Below are 23,685 nucleotides of genomic sequence, written 5' to 3' on the forward strand. Positions count from 1 at the left end.
CTCTCTTAGCAAAGTTCAACACCACCATATGATAGTCTTGTTCAAGCGCGTGGTGGAGAAATAAAGGTATTGCAAAAACTATTCCAATATTTCCTATTGGATAAGCTCTATCATTCTCTAAAACACCGAAAGGAGTGATCAGAGACAGAAGTAAAAATCTTCCCGAACCAGGAGGACTGAGCCAGGTCGGAAAAGCAGGCCCAGCCTCTTACACAGAGGTCTCCTCCTGGTCGGAAGTAGGGTTTATTTCTCTGAAAAGGGCTGGTGTGCTAAATTATTATTTGTATTTATAAAGCTTTCTCATAAGCACCCTCTGGTGACTGGCATTTTAATTCAAGATGTGGTCTTTATTTTAGGGATAAATCAGTAAAAAGGGTCTGCACTAACCTGTCATTTTCCTCTTCTATTTTGAAGCTCTCTGTATGGGAGTTAACTTCACCCAAAAAAAGCATTTGGAAAATTCCTAGTTAGGCTACTTGCTTGCTTTGTGAATGACGTTTGTGGTCAGCTATAACATATATAGCATGCCTTCTTCTTAATCCTGCCTTTTTCATGCATGTTTTTCTTATTTTGGCATTTTTATGGAAGTGATTAAATATTATTTGGTTTCAAGCTGGTGTAGAAATTGCAGAGATGTAGAAAATACTCTCTAGCTGTAATCCAACATACACTTACCACACGATCATAAACACACTCACATATGCATGCAACATTCCTCAAAAATGTCCAGATAGCTTTTGTTTGATTCAGCTTGGTTTCCTTTCTTTGCCTTCTTTTTTCCTTCATTTTTTCTCTTTTAAGTGATAGAGCAAGAGTGGGGGAGGACAATAAAAGAATGATTTTTAGCTCATTTTAGGGCTGCTTTCTAATAGAAGCAGCATTGTTTGTATGCCCAAGCCTCCTGCTTTCATCCAGAGTTAAATGTAGACATGTTGTTTCCAGTCTTATTCAAAATAACTGAAATATTTCTGTAAGGTGTCATCTTCCAAGCCTTCATTAATGTTTGCAGTTTCAAAGACAAATCATATTGCTATAGAAACTCTTAAAGGAATATTCTTTCCCACCCTACTCCACTCCATCCCACCACCCAAATAGCTTTAAGCTGAAGAGGAAGTAAATCCTGAAATTTAAATCAAAAATTTTTGACACACTGATTGGTATTTGGTAACTTCCAAAAAGTATCCACAAGAAGCAAAATGTTTCTTATTCTATCTTGTTGTATTCTTATATCTACCATGTTGTATGATTACATCATACATATTGTATGATAAAAATCTAACAATTTTAAGAGAAACTCTCGTTTTGGTTATTACAAACTTTAATTTCTATTGGCACAAAGAGGAAAGCATAAAAGAGTAAAGTTGGGAACTGAGGCAGAATAAATTTTTTGTGAAGAATCCTACAGCTGTGAGAAGAGTTAAAAAGTCTATTCAATATTTCATATCTGCCTGTAGACTTATTAAGATAAAAAAGACTATTTAATTTGATTACTTCCTAGAAGGATGAATTGGAATACATGACTTCAGTGCTACACAATCCAGTATCTGGGTCTATATCAGTCATGTCTGACTCTTTGCAACATCAAGGACTATAGTCTGCCAGGCCCCCAATCCATGGAATTCTCCAGGCAAGAATATTGGAGAGGGTAGCCATTCCCTCATATTAATTCCCGGCATATTAAAAAGCAGAGACGTTACTTTGCCAACAAAAGTCCGTCTAGTCAAGGCTATGGTTTTTTCAGTAGTCATGTATGGATGTGAGAATTGGACTATAAAGAAAGCTGAGCACTGAAGAATTGATGCTTTTGAACTGTGGTGTTGGAGAAGACCTTTGAGAGTCCCTTGGACTGCAAGGAGATCCAATCAGTCCATCCTAAAGGAAATGAGTCCTGAATATTCATTGGAAGGACTGATGCTGAATCTGAAACTCCAATACTTTGGCCACCTGATGCAAAGAACTGACTCATTGGAAAAGACCCTGATGCTGGGAAAGATTGAAGGCGGAGGAGAAGGGGATGACAGAGGATGAGATGGTTGGATGGCATCACTGACTCAATGGACATGAGTTTGAGTAAACTCCAGGAGTTGGTGATGGACAGGGAGGCCTAGCATGCTGCAGTCCGTGAGGTCACAAAGAGCTGGACATGACTGAGCGACTGAACTAAACTGAACTGAGACATTCTCTCCTCCAGTAGATCTTCCCAGCTCAGAGATAGAACAGGGGTCTCCTGCATTGCAGGCAGATTCTTTACCGTCTGAGCCACCAGGGAGGCCCTAATCCTTATAACTGAAAAGAGATGGTATTTTGGATACATTTTTAAATACTCTATTTATGTCTGTTATAATAATCATCATGATGATTAAAGTTGTATTCAGAATTTCTCTAAATACTATCCACAGTATTTAGTTGCTAGGAGACAAATATGAATTATCTCGTATCATTATTAAAAGAGCCATAATCCACTTTCAGGGCTTCCCTGTAACTCAGTGGTAAAAAATCTGTCTGCAATGCAGGAGCCAAAGGAGACTCAAGTTTGATCCCTGGGTCAGGCAGATCCCCTGGAGGAGGGCATGGCAACCCACTCTAGTATCCTTGCCTGGAGAATCCCATGGACAGAGGAGCCTGGCAGGCTACTACAGTCCATGGGATTGCAAAGAGTTGGACACAACTAAAGAGACTTAGCATGCATGCAATCCACTTTCAACTTCACTGTGCTGGTTGCTTTGGGACATGTATTTATTTAGACTCTGTAGACATATTGCATATTCAATGCAATACCAGTATCTTTCTCTGTCTGGTCTTTCATATATAATGTGGGAAAAGGTTAATAAACAAAAATCTTGCCCTAAAAAGTAAGATGATCTCTTACAACACTCGGAGTTTTGTCAAATTATCTGCAATTTAAAATTTTGATGATTTACATAAATCAGTTGAAAACAAAAGCAAACTTGATATGTTTAATTCTCCTTTCACATAAAAAATGTGTAACAATAGAATAATTTTATATAACATTTTTGTTATGCTTGATTTTATCTATTTTATCATGATATGCAGGACAGGTATTTTTCAAATTGAAGAATGTCACATATAGAGATGGATCATTTGCTATGGGACACAAACTAACAATTGGGTCAATATTAATCACCACAGCAGCTCTACCTCAGCCCAGTGTATCTTCTATTGATCTGAAAAGGGTATCTCTTCTACTGAGAAATCTCAAATTTCATTCTTCCTTGTTACAAGTAAACTACCCTATGATTTTGTGTCCTCATTACCATTTGGGTTCTTTAGAGTGTCTACTAACGTATTTTAAGAAGACCTATTCAGATAAATCCCATGGATGGAGGAGCATTGTAGGCTACAGTCCATGGGGTCGCAAAGAGTTGGACACGACTGAGCAACTTAACTTTATTCAGATAAATAACAAATATTTTAACTCACTTCTTTACATAACATCGTACTTTTATTGTTTCTTTTTTAAAAAATCCTTTAATTGTTGTTGTGTCTGGACTTATTACTAGTTCAGCTTGGAGACTATTCAATAATAATAAAGAGTACAAATTCTTCAAAAACATGATTTCAACCCCTAAGTTTTCCCAGTCCAAACAGTAAGGTTTCCACCTGATTCATCTCAGGCTTTAATCTTTTGTGTGACTAACACTTCTCTGCCAACCCTCACGTTGTTTTCCTTGCTTGGATGGAAGACTCTCTCTTCCTATGGGCTTTGCTTAGTACTGCCATAATCAGAGAGCATTCCTCACCTAAGAAGAACCAGATGGCCATGAAGAGAAGTTAACGTTCCCCTCACATGTCCTCTGGGCAATCTTCCTTCATAAAGGACAAGTGTGCTGACTTGCCACTTACTCTGAGACTTAACATTAATCCAAATAACTAAGGACAGTTTTCCTATATTGATAGCAGGCATAAGCCACAAGGATCCTACCTTTGTGCAGCAAGAAATCAACTTGTTTGAAGACAGCCCTGAATTGTGCCATATATACAGTACCAGAATAATGTTCTGATCCAATGAAAATATTTTAGGTGAAATAGAAGACTGATTTTACATTAAAACACCCATAGATTCTTGGAAATTAAAATGAGTATGTATCTAGCAAAAAAAAAAAAAAAAAACAGCGATAAAATATAGCTAAGTTCATAGCATCTGTGCTATGGAGACATTATAATTTTAAAACTCTAACAACTATATTCCTCTTCCTTGTTTTTCATCAAATGTTTAAGAGGTCATACAGAGTAGTTGAAAGGTCACTGAGTGGGGTAATAAGACTTAGATGGATTGGTTTGAATCTTGGCACCTTCACAAGCAATCTAATTTCACTTGAAGCCATTCCCTGAGTTTTCTGCGATATAATTTTATCATCTTTAAAATGGAAGCAATTATACCGGTTTAATTTGCAAGATGGCTATTAGGATCAAATAAGAATATATTTGAAAGTTTACTAAATTAGAAAGTTACATGCATAAAAATGCATAACCAGCATCATCTTTATCAAAGTCAAACTAATTTTCAAGTTCTATCTCATTTCTTTTCTGCCCTTGGTAGACGTGCCACAACTCTTGAGCAACAGAATAATAAGGAAGAGGAGTGAAGTCTCCCCTCTCCCTGCCCCAAATATCAGCAGTAATTTCATGATGTAGAAATGCCTTTGGTAGCTGCATCCTGACTACCAAAGACACCCCAGAAAGCAGATCTACTTGAAGCACTGTAGTTTCCTGACTTTATGAAGTCAGAAAAAAGAAAAAAACAAACTCTGGAACATCTTATCAGACAAGCACATGACAGCAATATGGGCCTTCTTCTAGGGCTCAGAAGCCAAACAGACTTTGGACCTATTGTTTTCACCCCTGTGGTGTGAAGCCCACAGGACAGACGAGGTCATTTCCCAAATCATCTGACTCCAGCTTGAAATCAGTAACCAAGAGGAAAAAAATCTTGGGAGCATAGGGGCATCAAAGAGGAGCCAGGCCTGGGCCTGCTGATAAAGCCTAATACTGAGTGGAGAGTGATGCATATGATTCAGTTGATCCTTGATCCCAGAAGGCACTCTTCCATCACACAGATGTCTGGGTCTCCTCCGGAGAGGAATTAGGGTAAGTCACCCTTCCAGACAAGTGGGACTATTATATCCAGAGTTTGATTTCTGAGCTCAACACTGACAGAATATTCTTTTTCCTATGAAATAGTTCCATGTGAAAAGCTCTCTGAGCTAAATCATGGAAATCTTAGAGTAAGTTAAGCCTTGTTTATCTACAGCACCCATTTGTAACCCCATAGTAACTAGCACATGGAAAAGCTGAATGAATAAACTCCATGGAATACCTAATGGCAGCAGTCATTTTTAATTTTTTTATTATGGAAATTTTAAAATATAAACTGGAACAGAAAGAATTGTAGACAGACCCCCCGCCCCCATATACCCATCACTCTGCTTCAAGAATTTTGTTTTGTCTATTCTCCCTCGGTTTGGGGAATGGAGTAGATTATTAACATTTAGGTACCACATCATTTTACCATAAACACTTAACATCTCTAACTCATAAGAACAGTACATGCACACAACTTGACAAAATTAGTAACACCTTAATATGTTCTAAAATCCCAATTTTTCTGTCTCAAAAATATTTGCTAACATTTGTTTGCTAGAATCAGAATCTATACAAGACTCACAAAATAGCACAGTATTTTCCTTGCCTTCATAAATCTACTGTGGCCTCTCCACCATCCCCCTCCATTTTATTAATACTGCTGACTGGTTGGAAAAAGCAGGCTTTTCTATAGAATGTGCCACACTCTGGATTTGGCTCACATGACTGGTTGTTGCTGTCGTTGTTCAGTAGCTCAGTCATGTCCGACTCTTTGTGACCCCATGGGCTGCAGCACTCCAGGCTTCCCTGTCCTTCACCACCTCCCAGAGTTTGCTCAAACTCACGTCCATTGAGTCGGTGATGCCATCCAACCATCTCATCCACTGTCGTCCCCTTCTCCTCCTACCTTCAATCTTTCCCAGCATCAGGGTCTTTTCCAATGAGTCGGCTCTTCGCATCAAGTGGTGTCATTTAACTTGATCCCCTATGTGTGTATCTTCCCTAAACTGGTAAATGTAGCTAGAGGATTGTTTAGAATCAGTCTACCTCAAATGTACTTCATAGTTAGCTGAATACTTCCTAGAGCATCTCATGGAATCTTTGAAAAAGCACCAAATGGCAGAAATCAATTTGGCCTGCCTACATGCCAAGTATAGCACATCCATATTCTAGACTTACTAGAAATTCAGTCCTCAAATTAAACAATATATACTCTCTCTTTTGGGTCTTGTTTGTTTTAATGGATCTGTACTGGTGCAGTAACTACATACCTGGAGAATCCCACGGACTGTACAATCCAAGGAGTGGCAAAGAGGTAGTTACCCCAAGCAAATCAGCTAACATAATGAAGCAGAGCTTTCTCCCCAACTACTCCTTCCCCCTAAATCACTGTGCTAAGCATCTGATACTCACACCACATTGTAAATTAACTATGCTTCAAAAAGAAATAATATAAAAAGTAATACAAAACAGAAACAGACCCACAGACTTAGAGAATGAACTTATTGTTGCCAGGGGAAGGATTAGGGGAAGGGATGGTTGGGAGTTTGGGGTGGACATTTACACGCTACTATGTTTAAAATGGATAGCTGACTAGGACCTGCTGTATAGCACATGGAACTCTGCTCAATGGTTAGGTGGCAGCCTGGATGGGAGGGGAGTTAGTGGGAGAATGGAAACATATGTATGTATGGCTGAATCCCTTCACTGTTCATCTGAAACTGTCACATTGTTTGTTAATCAGCTATACTCTAATCAACCATACAAAGGAAAAAGGAAAAACATTAAGGCACAAAAGAAAATGTACTATCCCAAATAAATAAAACAAAGCTTTCTTTTTCAGAGAACTGGTTTACCAATATACTATTACCTATAACTCAGACTCAAATCACAACTAAATACAAACGTGTGGAGGGGGAGACAGAGAGAGAGAAAGAGGAGAGCGTTATCAAACTGCTAGGTAGAGTTAATGTCCAACAGTAGTTTAAAAACTGCATGATATAAAATGAAATAGCAAAGTGTCCGCTTGACGGATAAATACATTTAAAGTTTATGATTACTCGTTTCCCAGTTCACCTCAACAAAATGACTTAAGGATTTAGACATATTCAGCTGCAGTTGCATAGTTCTAGACCAGCTTTCCTCCTCCAGCCAGACACACCTAGCCTAACCTTGGCTGGTGGGATTTCTCCAGCAAGCTCACCTTGGTGGGATCATTTCCTCCACGGAAGATCAAAGCCATAGCAGAGGCTGGCCTATTGCCTGGCTGGCCTGGAAGAATATCTTTCACCAAGGAGAGACTGAGAAGAGCAATCAGCCTGAGTGTTAACTAAAAGTATGCTTTCCCTGCCATGGAAAATAATCAGATTACCTCTAATAAGATGGGGTGATGACTTCCGAAAGCCAGGTACAAATTGTTTGAGGGTTACTGGTTCTTTTGAATCATCCCCATATCTTGTATCTTCTACCAGTATTTCTTATATAAATCAGCAGCTTGCATCTTGAACCAACATACACACACACACACACACACATGCACACACATGGACACACACATCTGCTACCACCTCTACTTCTACCCAGTCTTTCTTAAAACCTTTCTCAGAAACACTCCTTGCATGGCCTTGACACTGCAGTCCTCAGCTGGAGAGCAAAACCTCCCCTTTTCCTTTCTCTTCTCCCTCTCACAACCCTGTCCAAAAGGGCCAGACCCAGGCTTAAAGTCAAGACAGACCTTTCCATTTATAGTCAACGTCCAGACACCAGAGATGGCCTGGAAAGGATGCTGAGGTCATGACCAAAGACAGAAAAATGAATCCACATGAGACGACAGATCCAAGAAGGAGAGGAGAACAAGGTGAGCGGAGGTGCGAAGCCAGAGTGGAGCACAGAAGGACCGGAAGTCTGGAAAGCAGAGGGCTCGGAGCAGACCCAGCAATGAGGAGGGAGAAGAAATAGACACCCTTCCATTTCTTCCAGAGTCCTACTGGAGAGTAGCTTTTTCATTTAATTTCTGGCAGCTTTTTCATTTCTTCATAAATTCTAAAGGAAGTCAAGACTGCATAGGAGTTAAGTCACAGACCCTGGACCTACACTATCTGGCTTTGAAACCTGGCTTTGCCATTTATTAGCTCTGTGATGTTAATCAGTTGCCACAACTTCTTAAACTGCAAAAAGGAGATAATAATGCAAGTTCTAACCCACAGAAATATTACAAGGGTTAAGTAAATTAATGTCTATAAAGTGTTTAGAAAAGAGTCAATTTTAAAAAGCCATAAAAGTTAAATAATAGATACCCATGTATCCTGCATCAAGTCTCAGGGAATAAAAATTGCTATCATGATTGGAGTTCTTTTTTATTTATTCCTCTTATTTCTCTCAAAAGAAACCTCCATCTTGAAACTGAGATTTATCATCTCTAAGCCCTGCCTCCTGAGAAATCTATGCAGGAAGCAACTGTTAAAATTGTACATGAAACAACAGACTGGTTCCAAATCAAGGAAGGAGTACCTCAAGGCTATATATTGTCACCCTGCTTATTTAACTTATATGCAGAGTACATCATGGGAAATGTTGGGCTGGATGAAGCACAGGCTAGAATCAAGATTGCTGGGAGAAATATCAATAACCTCAGATATGCAGATGTCACCACCCTTATGGAAGAATTCGAAAAAGAACTAAAGAAACTCTTGATGACAGTGAAAGAGGAGAGTGAAAAAGTTGACTTGAAACTCAACATACAGAAAACTAAGATCACGGCATCTGGTCCCATCACTTCATGGCAAATGGATGCGGAAACAATGGAAATAGTGAGAGATTGTATTTTCTTGGGCTCCAAAATCACTGCAGATGGTGACTGCAGCCATGAAATTAAAAGACACTTGCTCCTTGGAAGAAAAGTAATGACTAACCTAGATAGCATATTAAAAAGCAGAAATATTACTTTGCCAACAAAGGTCCTTCTAGTCAAAGATATGGTTTTTCCAGTAGTCATGTATGGATGTGAGAGTTGGACGATAAAGAAAACTGAGCACTGAAGAATTGATGCTTTTGAACTGTGGTGTTGGAGAAGACTCTTGAGAGTCCCTTGGACTGCAAGGAGATCCAACCGGTCCATCCTGAAGGAAATCAGTCCTGAATATTCATTGGAAGGACTGATGCTGAATCTGAAACTCCAATACTTTGGCCACCTGATGTGAAGAACCAACTTATTAGAAAAGACTCTGATGCTGGGAAGATTGAAGGCTGGAGGAGAAGGGGTCAACAGAGGATGATATGGTTGGATGGCATCACTGACTCAATGGACATGAGTTTGAGTAAACTCCAGGAGTTGGTGGTAGACAGGGAAGCCTGACGTGCTGCAGTCCACAAGATCGCAAAGAGTCGGACACAACTGAGTGACTGAACTGAAGCATTTTTATATTCATTTATATGAATAGTTGTATCTCTTAAGTAATGCGTAATTTTATTTTTTATATTTTAAACCATATGTAAACACTTTGTGCTTTATGTATTTATCTGTTCTTTGTTCTGCTTACTTAATTCATCTGTGTTGATATAAGCAGTTCTGGGTCATATATCCAAGTCATTCCTATTATTGTTAGAGTATTCCCAATGGATGCCTACACCATGATTTATTTATCTGCTCTCCTGTCGGTAGTCACTTAAGTTGTTTCTACTATTTGCTATTCTAAGCATTCTTAGACATATTTTTTAGCAAATGAGCTAGAGTTCTATGCTGATTTAGAAGTGAAATTTCTGAGGTTTAAGGTAAGCTTGTTTTCAAATTTACTTGATATTTTTAAAAAGTATTATTTTAAGGTTATTGGCACTCAATGGTTAAGACTTCATGATTTCACTGGAGGGTTTGAGCCCTAGTAGGGGAGCTAAGATCCCACATACCACACACTGAGGTCAAAAAACATAACAAAACAAAAAACTATTCTTTTAAGATATTTAGACAAAAATCATGTTATCATCAGTACTACACTTGTGCTAACTATTACTGCAAGTCCTTTGACAGATTCACCTGTTTAATCCTTACAACAACACTATGTAGGATGTTATTTCCCTAACTTTACTGAGGGTAAGTTCAGCAATTCTCAGATCTCACAATTGGAGTCACACCTAGATATACCAGTTCCAGTAAGTAAGTGAGTGAAAGTCACTCAGTCATGTCCGACTCTTTTCGACCCCACGGGCTATTCAATCCATGGAATTCTCCAGGCCATAATGCTGGAGTGGGTAGCTTATCCCTTTTCCAGAGGATCTTCCCAACCCAGGGATTGAACCCAGGTCTCCCACTTTGTGGGTGAATTCTTTACCATCTGAGCCACCAGGGAAGTCAAAGAATACTGGAGTGGGTAGCTTATCCCTTCTCCAGGGGATCTTCTCAAGAATTGAACTGGGGTCTCCTGCATCATAGACAGATTCTTTACCAGCTGAGCTATTAGGGAAGCCCCCAGTTTCAGAGTTGTGCTAAATGAAAATGCTGCTGCTGCTGCTAAGTCGCTTCAGTCATGTCCAACTCTGTGCGACCCCATAGATGGCAGCCCACCAGGCTCCCCCATCCCTGGGATTCTCCAGGCAAGAGTACTGGAGTGGGCTGCCATTGCCTTCTCTGAAATGAAAATGAGATAAACAAAAAGCCAAGAAATTCTGACTGAAAAGTATCACAAAGCAGATAGCAAGGTTTAGTTACAGAAGATGAGACTTCATATAATCCAGTTTGACCCTATCTTAACTAATCACATTTACATAGACCTTCTTTCTAAATAAGACCCAGCCTGAAGTTCCAGGGTAGACATGAATCTTATGTGGGGGAACACTATTCAACCCAGCAAAGGATTCCCTCTATCATCTGTGGCCAAAGAGAAGAATCCAATCTACTTTCCACAGAGCGAGCCTTCTGATAGTCAGAAAGAGCTCTACTATACACTGATTTTCACTCCTGACCCCTGGCCATACGTGCCCAATTCAGTCAGGCCATGTTGGCTGAGCACCCAGTAGTTCTAAGTCACCAAGAAAATTTCCTCACTATCCAAGCAGCCCTACCCTGGACACCCTTCCATTTGCCAATGTCTTTCACATGAAGGAGTATCTACAGATATTGGACAGACCAGTACAGAATCCAGTAAACCCTACGAGTTGTCCTAACCACTATTGTATGATTGGGTCATGACTACATAAGCCATACATTCTAGATCATTCAAGAAAGTTGAGTAATAGTTTTAGCTCTGTCTCCAACTTTGTAAGCAGAAGTAAATCAAGGTTTCTGTGCTTAAATTTCTTAACCTTTAGAAAAAGAAATGCTTGCCCTAACTTGTTTGACAATGGTGTTGTGAGAACACTCATCAGATTGGTACAAAACACTCAGATAAAAATGAACAGGAAGAATGTGACTAGACAACCACAATGCAATGGAATTTAGTTGTCTTTTATGCCATGGGGTCCTTGGATTATCCAGTGAAATCTATGGTTCACCTCCTCAGAAAATGCACATCAGCATGGGCATATGCATATTAAGTATATGCACATGCATATTAAGTTTCAGAATAATTAGGGAAAAAATTACCCTGGAGTCCAGACACAGTTTCTCTTCATTCTTTAATTAAGAGGTGATATTGAACCTGAACATTAAATGAGTATAACAAATAGTATTCCCCCTTGTTTCACAAGTGGTTGCTCCAGTTTAGAAAAGAGGTTACTAAGCCAACCCAGGAACCCCAGCACAACATGTGGCCATAGTTGGAGCAGAGTGGAAATTTTTTTGTATTGAATTGTCTACAGATCTCCAAAATGAAAGAGGTTGGTGCCCATTTTCATATTTTCTGCCTCCCCCTCTCCCCTTTAACATCCCCATTTCAGCAGAAATTCACTCATCTCTCTCTGAGAGGATGAAACTGATCCATTAAAGTAATCCTCACTAATTTGCTAGAAAATCAGGGTCTAGGATTAGCCAAGGGGTCAGTCAGGAAAATTCACTGCAGTCAGAGGAGCATCATTATCTAAACACATGATTTACTAGTAATAGAATTTCTGATATTGGTGGTGGAAATAATTTGGGGAAAAAGCACCTTTCCTGTCCCCTCAAATAATGTATTTTTTACATAATTTTTACATAATTTTATGTCCCCGAGAAAGGCAAACTACTCCAGTATTTTTGCCTGAAAAATTCCATGGATGGAGGAGTCTGGTGGGCTACAGTGCATGGGATCACAAAAGAGTTGGACACAACTTAGTGACTGAGCATGCATGCATAGTATCTACATAATCTCAAAACTACCCAAAGGAATATATATAACTTCTTCTACCAGGAATGTACATAACTTCTTTGTCTTCCCACCAAAAGCCAAAATGGGAAGGGAAGACAGGGCATGCTCATTTTATATGTAAGAAAATTGAGTCTTTTAGACATTAGAAACCTTGCAGACATTTGCAGTTTAGTAGGAGATGGAGCCTGGACTTTACTCCAGATCTGATCTTAAATCTCACATTTCTTTGCTGTATCAGAAAAACAATTGTATACATAAAATATAGTTTCAATTTTCAAATGGCCTCTTTGAAGGCAAGATGTAAAATGACTTCAGGGATAGTAGAGGACCATCCCAGGAGTCAGAGGTCCTACAATCTTCTCTCTTTATGAGTAACCTTAAACTGGGTGCAGGGCAGAGTTGACAATCACCTCCACTTGCTCAAAAATAAGAAAAAAAATTCTTTCCCTGCACTAATGGGTGCATAAGATCTATTTAACACTGGCCAATGCCTTTCACTCCACAGTGTCAGGGTTGGAAATGCAAATACCTGGGTATAGGTGCATGCAAATGGCTAATATCAGGTCTTCCTCTGAAAACAAGTCTTGATAGGAGGCAGCAGAAAGAGAAGTCACCACCAGAACCAGGATACCACCTGAGGATGCAGAGAGTCAAGGGGAGGGAGAAAGGGCATATCTAATCCAACTAGTCCATCCTAAAGGAAATCAGTCCTGAATATTCATTGGAAGGACTGATGCTGAAGCCAATACTTTGGTCACCTGATGCAAAGAACTGACTCATTTGAAAAGCCCCTGATGCTGGGAAAGATTGAAGGTGGTAGGAGAAGGGGATGACAGAGGATGAGATGGTTGGATGGCATCACCGACTCAGTGGACATGTGTTTGAGTAAACTCCAGGAGTTGGTGATGGACAGGGAGGACTGGAGTGCTGCAATCCATGGGGTCACAAAGAGTCAGACACGACTGAGCGACTGAACTGAAATGAAAAGACCAACAGCACTGGCTTCCTCTCACCCTCACTGTTTTCCCTCGACACACAGTTCTCAGGGCTCAGAGAGGAACAAACTGTCTTCTGACCACAAGAGAAAAACGGTGTTTCTCAAAGAGGGTCCCCAAGACCACAGCCTCCAAATGACCAGGAAGAGCTGGTTAAACATGCAGATTCGCATGTACTGCATGCCTCGCAGCCCCCACCAACCCACCCACACACCTTTCCAGGTTCTGGGGCTGGGCCCAGGAATTTTCCCTGGAGCAAGTCCCCAGGAGGCATGTGGTGAACAGTAAAGTTTGAGAACTATTGTTCTAGAGGCCAAAGAAGATGAAGAAAACAATGAGGAGAACCCGCTTCTGAAAGGCCTTGAGGAAAACACCTCAGAGAAATGCTATTCGATAGGGTTTCTTCTACAACTCTCTTTACTGACCTGAAAAATACTTGGTGTATTTTTTTCGCTATTTTTTTTTTTTTAACCTCGATGGGTCTTCTTGCTTTGCACGGGCTTTCTCTAGTTGCAGTGAGCGAGGGCTCCAACCTCTTTGTTGTGGTGCAAGAGTTTCTCATTATGGTGCCTAGGCTCCAGGCGCCTGGGCTGAGAGCTCAGTAGTTGTGACTCGCAGGCTCAATAGCTGTGGCAGAGCGGGCTTAGTTGCTCCACTGTATGTGGGATCTTCCGGGACCAAGGATCAAACTTGTGTCCCCTACATTGACAGGCAGATTCTTATCCACTGCACCAACAGGGAAGTCCATCTGGAGCACATGCTTTTTAATTGTGCAAATCTATGCACATATCCACTGTGTGTGTTAGTTGCTCAGTCATGTCGGATTCTTTACGACCCCATGGGGTGTAACCTGCCAGTCTCCTCTGTCCATGGGACTTTCTATGCAAGAATACTGGAATGGGTTGCCATTACGTTCTCCAGGGAATCTTCCTGAGCCAGGGATCGAACCCCGGTCTCCTGCATTGCAGGCAGACTCTTTACCATCTGAGCTACCAGGGAAGCCCATGCATATATCATTTCACTTAAATGCACAAATGTGATCTATAACTATATCTACATAAAGACTCTTTTTATTTTTATGTTTCCCTTTTAGCAGCTCTCTCCCTATCTCCTCTCCTTGTTTATCTTCACCTCCATTGGGTCCCCAGTAATCTGTACTGCAGTCCAGTATCTGGTCTCCCTGATAACCATATATACAGACTCACACACAAACACACACACTTAAACCTACATAGATGGATGTTGCTTTTTGTATTACTAAAGTAGAAACATATTTTACATTTTTTTCTATATTTGCTTTTCTCACTCAATACTGCCTAATAGAAATCCTCTCACATTACAAGGTTCAGCTCCAATGTATTCTTTTAAATGGTTGCACATGATTTCAGAGTACAGATGAATCATAAATTATTCAATCACTCCCTTATTGACAGACGTAATTTTTTCTTAGGTTCCTGCTGCTATGGACACTGCAGCAGTTAACATCTTTGTATTTTTTAGGTATGTTTTACTTCTAGGGTTAGATTCTTGTTCACAGGATAGAGAGTTGTATAAGCATTTGTTACAATAATAATTGATATTAGCATTTTGCAGGATTACACATATTTTTGTTTTTAACAACTTTCTAACTTCTTTTCCAAATAAGGTGGTATTTTAATGTATAATTCACATGAGAACTCTTTCCCTTTACAACTTCTCATTATAAAAATTTATATTATTAGCAAAATGTAATAAGCCATATAAATCTATCATATGGAATTTTTAAATGTTTTTCACATTACATCATTCCAGCTTTTCCAGGAACAATTGCGTTTCACTAGTGTTTCGCATCACAAGCAAATAACAAATATTGAGGTCTGAGGTGCTATACAGGTGCTGGAGCAGGAAATGGCAACCCACTCCAGTATTCTTGCCTGCAAAATTCCATGGACAGAGGAGCCTGGTGGGCTACAGTCCGTGGGGTCACAAAGAGTTGGACACGACTGAGCATGCACGCCACACACATACGGGTATAACCAAGAAAGCAAACAAAAGCTACCAACAAAGCAAAACAGAAGTAGCCTGCCTTCAGTGAGACTATCCTCCACATATTTTGGATTTTAGATAAAGAGATAGATGATACGGAAAACTCTCCAATATTTGCCCTGCCTTGCCAACAGCCAAATCTGATAGGGCCAGTTTATCTGCATTTATGAAGGTGCAGAACAAGTGAAGGTCAAAGAACATTTTCTGGGAACAATAACTATTCTTTTCCTTTTTTTTTTTTTTTACAACACTGAGGAGGAGAGGAAAAAAAGAGGTGACCTTGTTAGAGTCACAGACTTCAACCAGTCCTTGTTTGATTAGAATATCTGGAAGCATCCAGCAAGGCACCAAGGTGCACAGATGGCTTACCCATGGCCAAGTCTAAAGAACCATTTACAATTCATGAGACACGGCAGGATGCAAAATGGAATGTTTAAGGAAGAGGGGAACAGTAAGGAAGGAGATAGAAGAGGGCCACGAGAAAGAAGAGAGAAAGCCTTAGGTCTGTGAGCTGAAGGGGGGAAAAAGCCAGCTTAATTATGGAAGAAAAGACACATACACATAGGATAGCTCACACAGGCAGAGTTGCTGTGGAAGCACATTCCAGGAAAATCTTAAGAGATTACTTTAATAATAAACCATGCATTCTTCAGCAAGCCATCACGAGATTAACTACCCCTTTCCTCAGCTGGGAACAGTCGTCAGTTTAGGGGTTTTTTTTTTCTTCCTTCTCCCTCCCAAGCAGCTTTTGTGCAAGGAGAGTCATGCAAGGATCATAGCTTTTCAAGCACTGCACTCAAGTTTCCTCACCTTAATTTTCCAAACATTCATTTCAGGAATGATAAGAAAATACCACGGCTTAGGCATGGTTACCATCTGGGTGGGCTTGGGTGTGATTCTCCAGCTGCGAGCCTGTTCATTTTAGATCCACTAAAAAACCAACAGCTTCCATGGGACAGGGGACTCTGTGCTACCAGGGATAAAAAGGGTTATGTTTATTTTCATTCTTCGCTCTGTCTTTTTTTCTTTCTTTCTTAATGTGAGAAGGACACTGAATTACTGCCAGAAGCAATATCAGAGCCCTAGAAATATAAAAACACACTTCAACTCAAATCAGAGTTCTCTACTGTCGACTCAAGATTTCTGTATGAAATGATAGAGCTGTCCACTTGAAGCTGTATGTATGAGCCCACTGCTCAAAAACGAACTGTTTTCATCAAAATCTTCTCTTGAAACTGCAACTCATGGCAAATGAAATCATTTTCTCTGGCTTCTTAGACAAATCCCTTCCATTTGGTGGAGTAAAGCAAACATAAGTCAACATTTCTTGATAAGAGTCAATTAAAAAAAAATAGATGTGGGTGGTCACTTCTGAGAAAGTGTTACATAGTGAGGTTAAAAGAGAAAACCTTTTTTTTCCCCCCTCAAATTATCAAAGCCTGTATGTGCCTGAAATCAGCTGTCATTTTTCTAACTACTTAGCTTTGGGAAATGAAACTAACCTTCTGCACTCTTGGATCTTAGAAATAAAGCACCAGGTCTTAAGATATACCAGAATTAAAGTTCTCTGCATAAAAGTTATAAATAGTCCCAAGACTGAATTTTATATACCTCTTGTCATTCACACAAAGTCATTTTCTTAATAATAGTAAATTACCTCAGAGGAATATTGAAAGCTGTCAGCACCGCCCTCCTTCCTCTACCTCCCCAGATGTGAGGAGGTGAGACAGGTGGCAGAAACAGTAAAGGTCAAAAGAGGCAGTGTTCTCATTGTTACCGGGTTTTGCTGCTCTGCACCCCTAGCTCCGAGGCTGTTCCAAGTCTGACCTACTTGAGAGTAGGGACTGTCACTCACACTGATTTGTCCCAAATTACACAGTGGCTTTGCAGTCGGGGCTAAGCTGGAACCACAAAATACATCCTTGGTGTCCCATGAGCCCGATTTGAACCCCCAGTTTTCAGAGATAAAATGCAAATCCAGTGTGTGTTGCTTACTCAATAAAACCAATTACCCCCTCCCATCCAAGTCACAGTTTAGTATTTTCACATTTACTACACACTGGAGGCGCCAGTGGTAAAGAGTCGTCCTGCCAATGCAGGAGATGCAAGAGACATCGGTTCAGTCCCTGGGTGGGGACGATCCCCTGGAGAAGGGCATGGAAACCCACTCCAGTATTCTTGCCTGGAGGACTCCATGGACAGAGGAGCCTGGTGGGCTACAGTCTACGGGGTTGCAAAGAATTGTGCACAACTGAGCACGCATGCCAAACACTGTCTCAGACTTTTAAAAAAAGGAAGGAAACAGACACATTTTCACAAGGATAATTTCATAATTCTTAAAAAGCAACAAACTTCTGGGGATGTTTTACAATTGTTCATGATTTTAAAATATGGGAAAGATGAATCCCCAGCTTGTTAAGGTCCACTAAGATACAACTATGGAATACCTTCTACTGCTAAGTACTGCGTGTCAATATTTTCAGTTTTTTCTATTCTTTTTTTTTTTCTTTCTTTCTTTTGGCCAAGCCAGGAGACTTGTGAGATCTTAGTTCCCCCACCAGGAATCTAACCTGTGACCCCTGCATTCAAAGTGGAGTCTTAACTACTGGACAGCCAGGGAAGACCCTTTGCAAACATTTTATTTCTCATATTTCCGATTTTTTCTTAGTGGTATAGGAAACGCTATGGAAATCAGATAAAGTCATATTAAGTGTCTACACAGGGATGACCATACAGTGGGGGAAGCCAGTATATAATCTCTGTTTACATCAAATATATAGCTTACTTAGATAAGTTATATAGCCCTGCACATTTTTGTTTGTTTCAATTTCATAGAGAGTATTGTTTTACATGTGCATATACAGGATTATACTTGACACATAAATGCAGTGTGTTTCACATATACACACAGATTACCCACCAATTTACATATGCACACAGATTACCCACATCTGCCCTGAAAGACACACGAAATCCTTTAACCGGGGTGGGAGTGCGATGACACGTGCAACTCTCGAGACAGCAGATTCTGAGCTAGCATCCACCGCCTCTAGCCAGGAAAGTCAGGAGTAAAGGCAGCCCTTTGTTCCAAGGGCCCCATCGGGTTCGGATGACTTGGGACGCCACATCACTGGAAGCGGCAGTCCAGAGAAGGAATTTTTGAGATGAAGGTCGCTGGGTCCCACCCCTTTCCTGCGGGGTTTCCCTTTCCTGTCCTTAAGCGCACCCTCCCCGGTCCCTTGCCTCAGCCCCGCGAGCCTGGGCTGCAGACGGCGCCCCGACTCCCTACTCCTCCCCTTGGCCGGGCTCGGGGCGATCGCCCTCCGCTGGTGGGGCTCCCCGCTCCCCGAAGCCGGCTACTTTGCGCGGCCCCAGCTCGAGTTAATAAACAGTTAAGTTTGGAAGACTCAGCAGACACGTTGAGGGGGAGTTACCCAACCCAGGCAGCAAAAACATCCCGGCGCATTCCTGGGGCGTCCAAAGCTGCCAGCATCTGATTAGAACCATATCTCGCCGGGAGTGGCCCGCGGCTCCGAGGCTCCCGGGCCGGCGGCTATTTAAGCGCGGCAGCCGTGTGGGCAGCGCGGCAGCCTGGAGGCTCGGGCACCGAGGAGTCATGCTCGCATCGCAGAGGCGCTAGCTAGACTGTGAGTAGCTTTGGTTCCTTCTTCCCTTTGGCCCCATTTTTGGCGACCTCCCTCCCTCCTTTGCTCTTTTCCTCTCCTGGGATGCAGAACTGGGACTGTTGGACTGTCTTATTAAGGAGACGGCGTACTTGAGCAGACGGGCGCTTTTGTGGCCTGACATCCGAGGAATGCTTCCACGGAAAGCCTTTACCTTTGGGGTCGGACTCCAGATGTCCAGCTAGTGACATGTAACAAGCGCCTCCCTTGTGTGTGTGCGTGTCTGTCTGCTTATTCAAAAGCCCCACTGGCGTGGCCGCTGACCGCCTAATTAACTCCTCCAAGAGTGTTTATTTCTGCCGCGTGACAAAGGCTGGGGACCTGGTTTGTACCCACGAGAAGCTTTTTCCCAGTGACTGACAACGTGTGGCGTTAAAATGTGAACTTTGTCTTACACCCGCCTTCTTAAGAAAGTATCTGCCTAAGAGACTGAACAAACTTGTTTGAAATCCTCCGGGGATTTAAAAGGTGTTTGCCTGCTTGCTGTAAGCTAGAAAGATTAAGGACGAATTTTAGGAAAGGGGGGAAAAGAATGAATGGGTTAACAGCGTGGAGCCCCAGTCAGCATAGCGGGTTTCATAGCATGGAGCTGACTGTGTTATTTGTTCCTTCCCTCTAGACTTAATTCTTAGCCCGGAATTCAGGTCCGCAGTCAGTTTTAGCAGGGAGCCCTTTGAGTCCAAAGGGAAATCTAACTGGATTAAAAATGCTTAAAGAATCTGGATGTTATCTCCACCCCCACCTTATCCTCTTTTTTTTTTTTTTTTTTTTAGTTTGTGTTTGGAAGGAAGAGAGGCGCTCTGTAAAATGAGAAGAGCAGAAATCAGCTTCCAGACACATGGAAAGACTTAAAAATTCTGAAGGGGCGACTTCATGAATAGTAAATGTTGTTATTGCACTATAAAGTGACTTAATGAAAAAATTTCTGGCCCTAATCAGACAAAGCAGGGGAGTGGGGTAGAAGGAGGTGAGACAGAAGTAACTCAAATAGAAGGAATGGCTGAGGAAAAGAAAGCTGCAAAAAAAAAAAAAAAAAAAAAATGCCTTCGAGATGCCTGATAAGGCTCTCGAAATGGCTTTGATGGGATTTTAATTGATCTTCCTGCAGGCTTGAGGTTGGCTCCCCACACACGAGCGTCTCCTGGCTATTGGCGAGGGAAAAACTAGCTGGGAATGGCAGAGCATGACAGCTACCAAAAGGCTTGTCTTCCCTGCTCTGGGTCACCTCTACCTGGCTTCTTAAACCAGCAGCCAGACCTTGGTTAGGCTACTCTTCTCTGGGCCTGGTGCCCACCCTACCTTTCTCCAGGTTCTGACTCTTCTCTGAGGGGAGATGGGCCTCCACGACACTGTAACAAAGTTTGTTGCCATGAGAATTCACCCCTTTTGGTTGAAGTGCTAGGTATGTGGCTACACCTAATGCAATGTGCAATCTTGTCGGAAAAGCACGAAGGAGGAGGCCTGGTGGTTTTCTTTCCAGTGTGTAGTTCTGGGACAGATTAGTTCTAAATCCCTGTCAGTCCCCTCCTAAGGCAGACTGGATTCTTTTTCCTGTTGATGATGAATAAGTTCATTTTCCCTTCCCTTCCCACTCCCAGCTCTCTTCCTTCTTATCCAAATGGATGCCCTAGTCCTTCTTACGCTCTACCCTCCTCCATTTTAAAATAGAAGGTAGAGGACTGTCTCCCAGCTTCGAGCTCTGACACATAGGTAGCCGCATTCTGGTGGTCTTAGACACACCTGATTTTCTCCTGAGGATGTGAGAGAGGGAAGGGGGTCCCATTGCTTGTTCAAGGCCTTGCCTCATTGTTAAGGGCAGAAATTAGGATCTGCATTTCCACTCAAGACTTTTTAATAATTGTGGATTCAACTAAAAGCCCAAATTCCTGTGCCTTAGGCTTGCTCCTTGCTTTGCCTGAAAGGTCGAATGATGTTCAACCACCTTGTTTGGGTTGAACAGAATTGATTTTGAGACGCTTGTTGGCATGCAGGGACTCCAGGAAGGGGCTGTCCAGCTGGTTGGGGTGACCCTTATTTTCCTGCTCAGCCATGTCTCTGTTACCTGGGGATTTACAGAGAGGAAAACCGAAGCCTTGGTCATGGCTCCTGGTCAGTAGGAGGCTTTGTGGAGACGTGGACTCTTGGTGGTACAGCCAGTAAGTGCTGTTTTATTTCTCATCCTACCCTCATATGTCTGTAAACCTCCACTAGCTCCCACAGATATTTTTCACCTGGGTAGTTTCTTTTTTTTTCTGGCTGCATTATGTTTGTTGCTGTGTGCAGGCTTTCTCTAGTTTTGAAGAATGGGGGCCACTTACTGTTTGTTGCAGTGTGTTGGATTCTCATTGCAGTGGCTTCTCTTGTTGTGGAACAGGGGCTCTAGAGTGTGGGCTCAGTTAGTTGTGGCACATGGGGTTAATTGCTCTGTGGCATGTGGGATCTTCCCAGACCAAGAATCAAACCTGTGTCCCCTGCATTGGTAGGCGGATTCTTAACCACTGGACCACCAGGGAAGCCATAGTTTTGAAGGTTCCATATGTTTCCCCTCCTCAGTCTTTCCTAACTTGAGGATTTAATCAGTGTTTTTCTTAAAAACAAATCTAAGATACTGAAATACTTTAAAAAGGCTACCAAAGACAGAGCTCCAAGGTGCTAAGTTGCCCCAAGGATTAGCAGAAAATGCCTCCTCCCCAGGAGAAAAGACTTGAAAGTGGACTGGTTGAGGGAGTTTTGGTATTTTACTAAACACCTAGGGCTCTCTAGGGCTTCCTGGTGGCTCAGAGGGTAAAGCTTCTGCCTGAAATGCGGGAGACTGGGCTTCGATCCCTGGGTCGGGAAGATCCCCTGGAGAAGGAAATGGCAACCCCCCTCCAGGATTTTTGCCTGGAGAATCCCATAGACGGAACAGCCTGGTAGGCTACCGTCCACAGGGTTGCAGAGTCGGACACGACTGAGCTACTTCACTTTTTCTTTCACTTTCTAGGGCTCTCTACCCTCCAGGGGCTTCCCTGGTGGCGCAGTGGTAAAAAATCTACATGCCAGTGCAGGAGACACAGTTTCGATCCCTGGGTTGGGAAGATCCCTGCAGTAGGAAATGGCAGCCCACTCCAGTATTCTTGCCTGGAGAATTCCATGAACAAGAGGAGCCTGGCAGGCTACAGCCCATAGGGTCGCAAAGAGTTGGACACGACTGAGCATGCACACACCCTCCAAGCAGAACCAGAATGAGGACTGGCAGTATGAAACACCTGAGGAACAGGATGTGATATCTAAAAATTCTCTGGTGCTGCTGTGTAATTCTAAAGTTGAAGCTGTGCCACTGAATTGCACAGAGGTTGGCCAAAATCACATTTAGCTGAAATAGCTGTAACCCCAGATCTCTGTATTTAAGGGAAACCTAACTCATGGTTATGTATCCTGACCGGATTAATCCTGTGACTCAGAAGGAAAGCAGGCCTTGGAGTCCCCTTCTTCTACAGAGAACACACTGATTTCCTGTGAGGGGAACAAATATGCTGAGAGTGAACACAAATTGCTGGCCCACAGGCTGTTTCTGCCTCCCACCTAGCTAAGCCAGGGAGTGGTGGTGGGCAAGTGGGTTCTGCAGTCCTGTGACCTCAGTTCAAATCCCAGGGACTGCACTGCTGCCTGTGTGACCTTAAGCAAATTGCATCACTTCTCTGTATTTAAGCTTTCTTATCCGAAGAGAATAATACCTACCCACAGTTTTGCTGGGAAGACTGTTAACCTAATATGCTTAGACTCCTTTATTCCATTGTTTTGTTTTCATTTTGCCTCCTGAATTACATATCTTTAGTGAAAATTAAAGGCAGAATGGGGAATATCTTTGTCAAAGTTGGACACCACCCATCTACCTGAAAAATGTTAATCCCTTAAGCTCTTCATATGAACAAAGCCAGGGAATTTGCTGTGCTTACACTAAACCAGCTGGGAGTTTCTCTCTGTTCTCTGCCTGGAGCTTGCAGTTTGGTTTGGTCAAGCTGATCTCTGGTCTCATTTCAGTCTTTCCCCCCACCCCCAGACTCCCTACAGAGGGGGAGCAGTCCTTCCCCATGAAGTCAGCATTGGAGCAGAAGAAAGGGGGAACGGAGAGACCCCTGTACTAAACTGAGGGACTAGACTAGAAATAAAAAGCCTTCTAAGTACCTAGGGCCCCATACTGTCCTTACCCACAGAGCTGGGCAGGTTGCCATGGTTACTCCCCTTCCTGAATCTTTTTCATACCTTGGAAGGAAGCCTGCTACCTTAGGGTAAGCAAAATCTGAACAAATTGCTTCCTGGTCTAAAAATGGAAGTTACTTTTTTTTCTTAAGTGACATAGAATGTCCTCTCTACCTACCTCATCTTTCCCTTCTGAACTTATTTTAATCCAAAACTTTACTCCTAATTGTCCAACTCCAGCTCATACTTACATCATCACAGTAAAGAAGAAACATTAAGACTTATAAAATTTCAGGAACATAAAAGGTGCTGCCTCAATGTAGAAGCAGCCCAGCAGTGTCTCTCTGCAGCTATAAGTTATAACTTAGCCTCTAGGATAGCTAGAGGCAAGTGACCTTTAACTTCTTCAAACTGGTAAGAATT

General features: G+C 41.9%; 1 protein-coding gene across 5 annotated transcripts in view; it reads left to right on the plus strand.

Moving 5' to 3' along the window:
* The window catches only part of DAB2 (DAB adaptor protein 2), a 192,272-nt gene that overhangs the window by 117,691 nt on the left and 50,896 nt on the right, over nucleotides 1–23,685 (plus strand). For 3 of the 5 annotated variants that reach the window (XM_043488491.1, XM_043488490.1, XM_043488493.1), the window contains exon 1: nucleotides 18,644–19,044. The exons of 1 other annotated variant lie outside the window; for it this stretch is intronic. The gene's annotated coding sequence lies outside the window, so the exon portion shown is untranslated. Of the gene's footprint in view, nucleotides 1–18,643; nucleotides 19,045–19,858; nucleotides 19,961–23,685 lie in introns of those variants that run through there. One more of the 5 variants, XM_043488489.1, reaches the window with a different exon arrangement.

Source organism: Cervus canadensis, chromosome 16 (genome assembly GCF_019320065.1).
Source record: "Cervus canadensis isolate Bull #8, Minnesota chromosome 16, ASM1932006v1, whole genome shotgun sequence".
In the NCBI taxonomy this organism is placed as follows: Eukaryota; Metazoa; Chordata; class Mammalia; order Artiodactyla; family Cervidae; genus Cervus; species Cervus canadensis.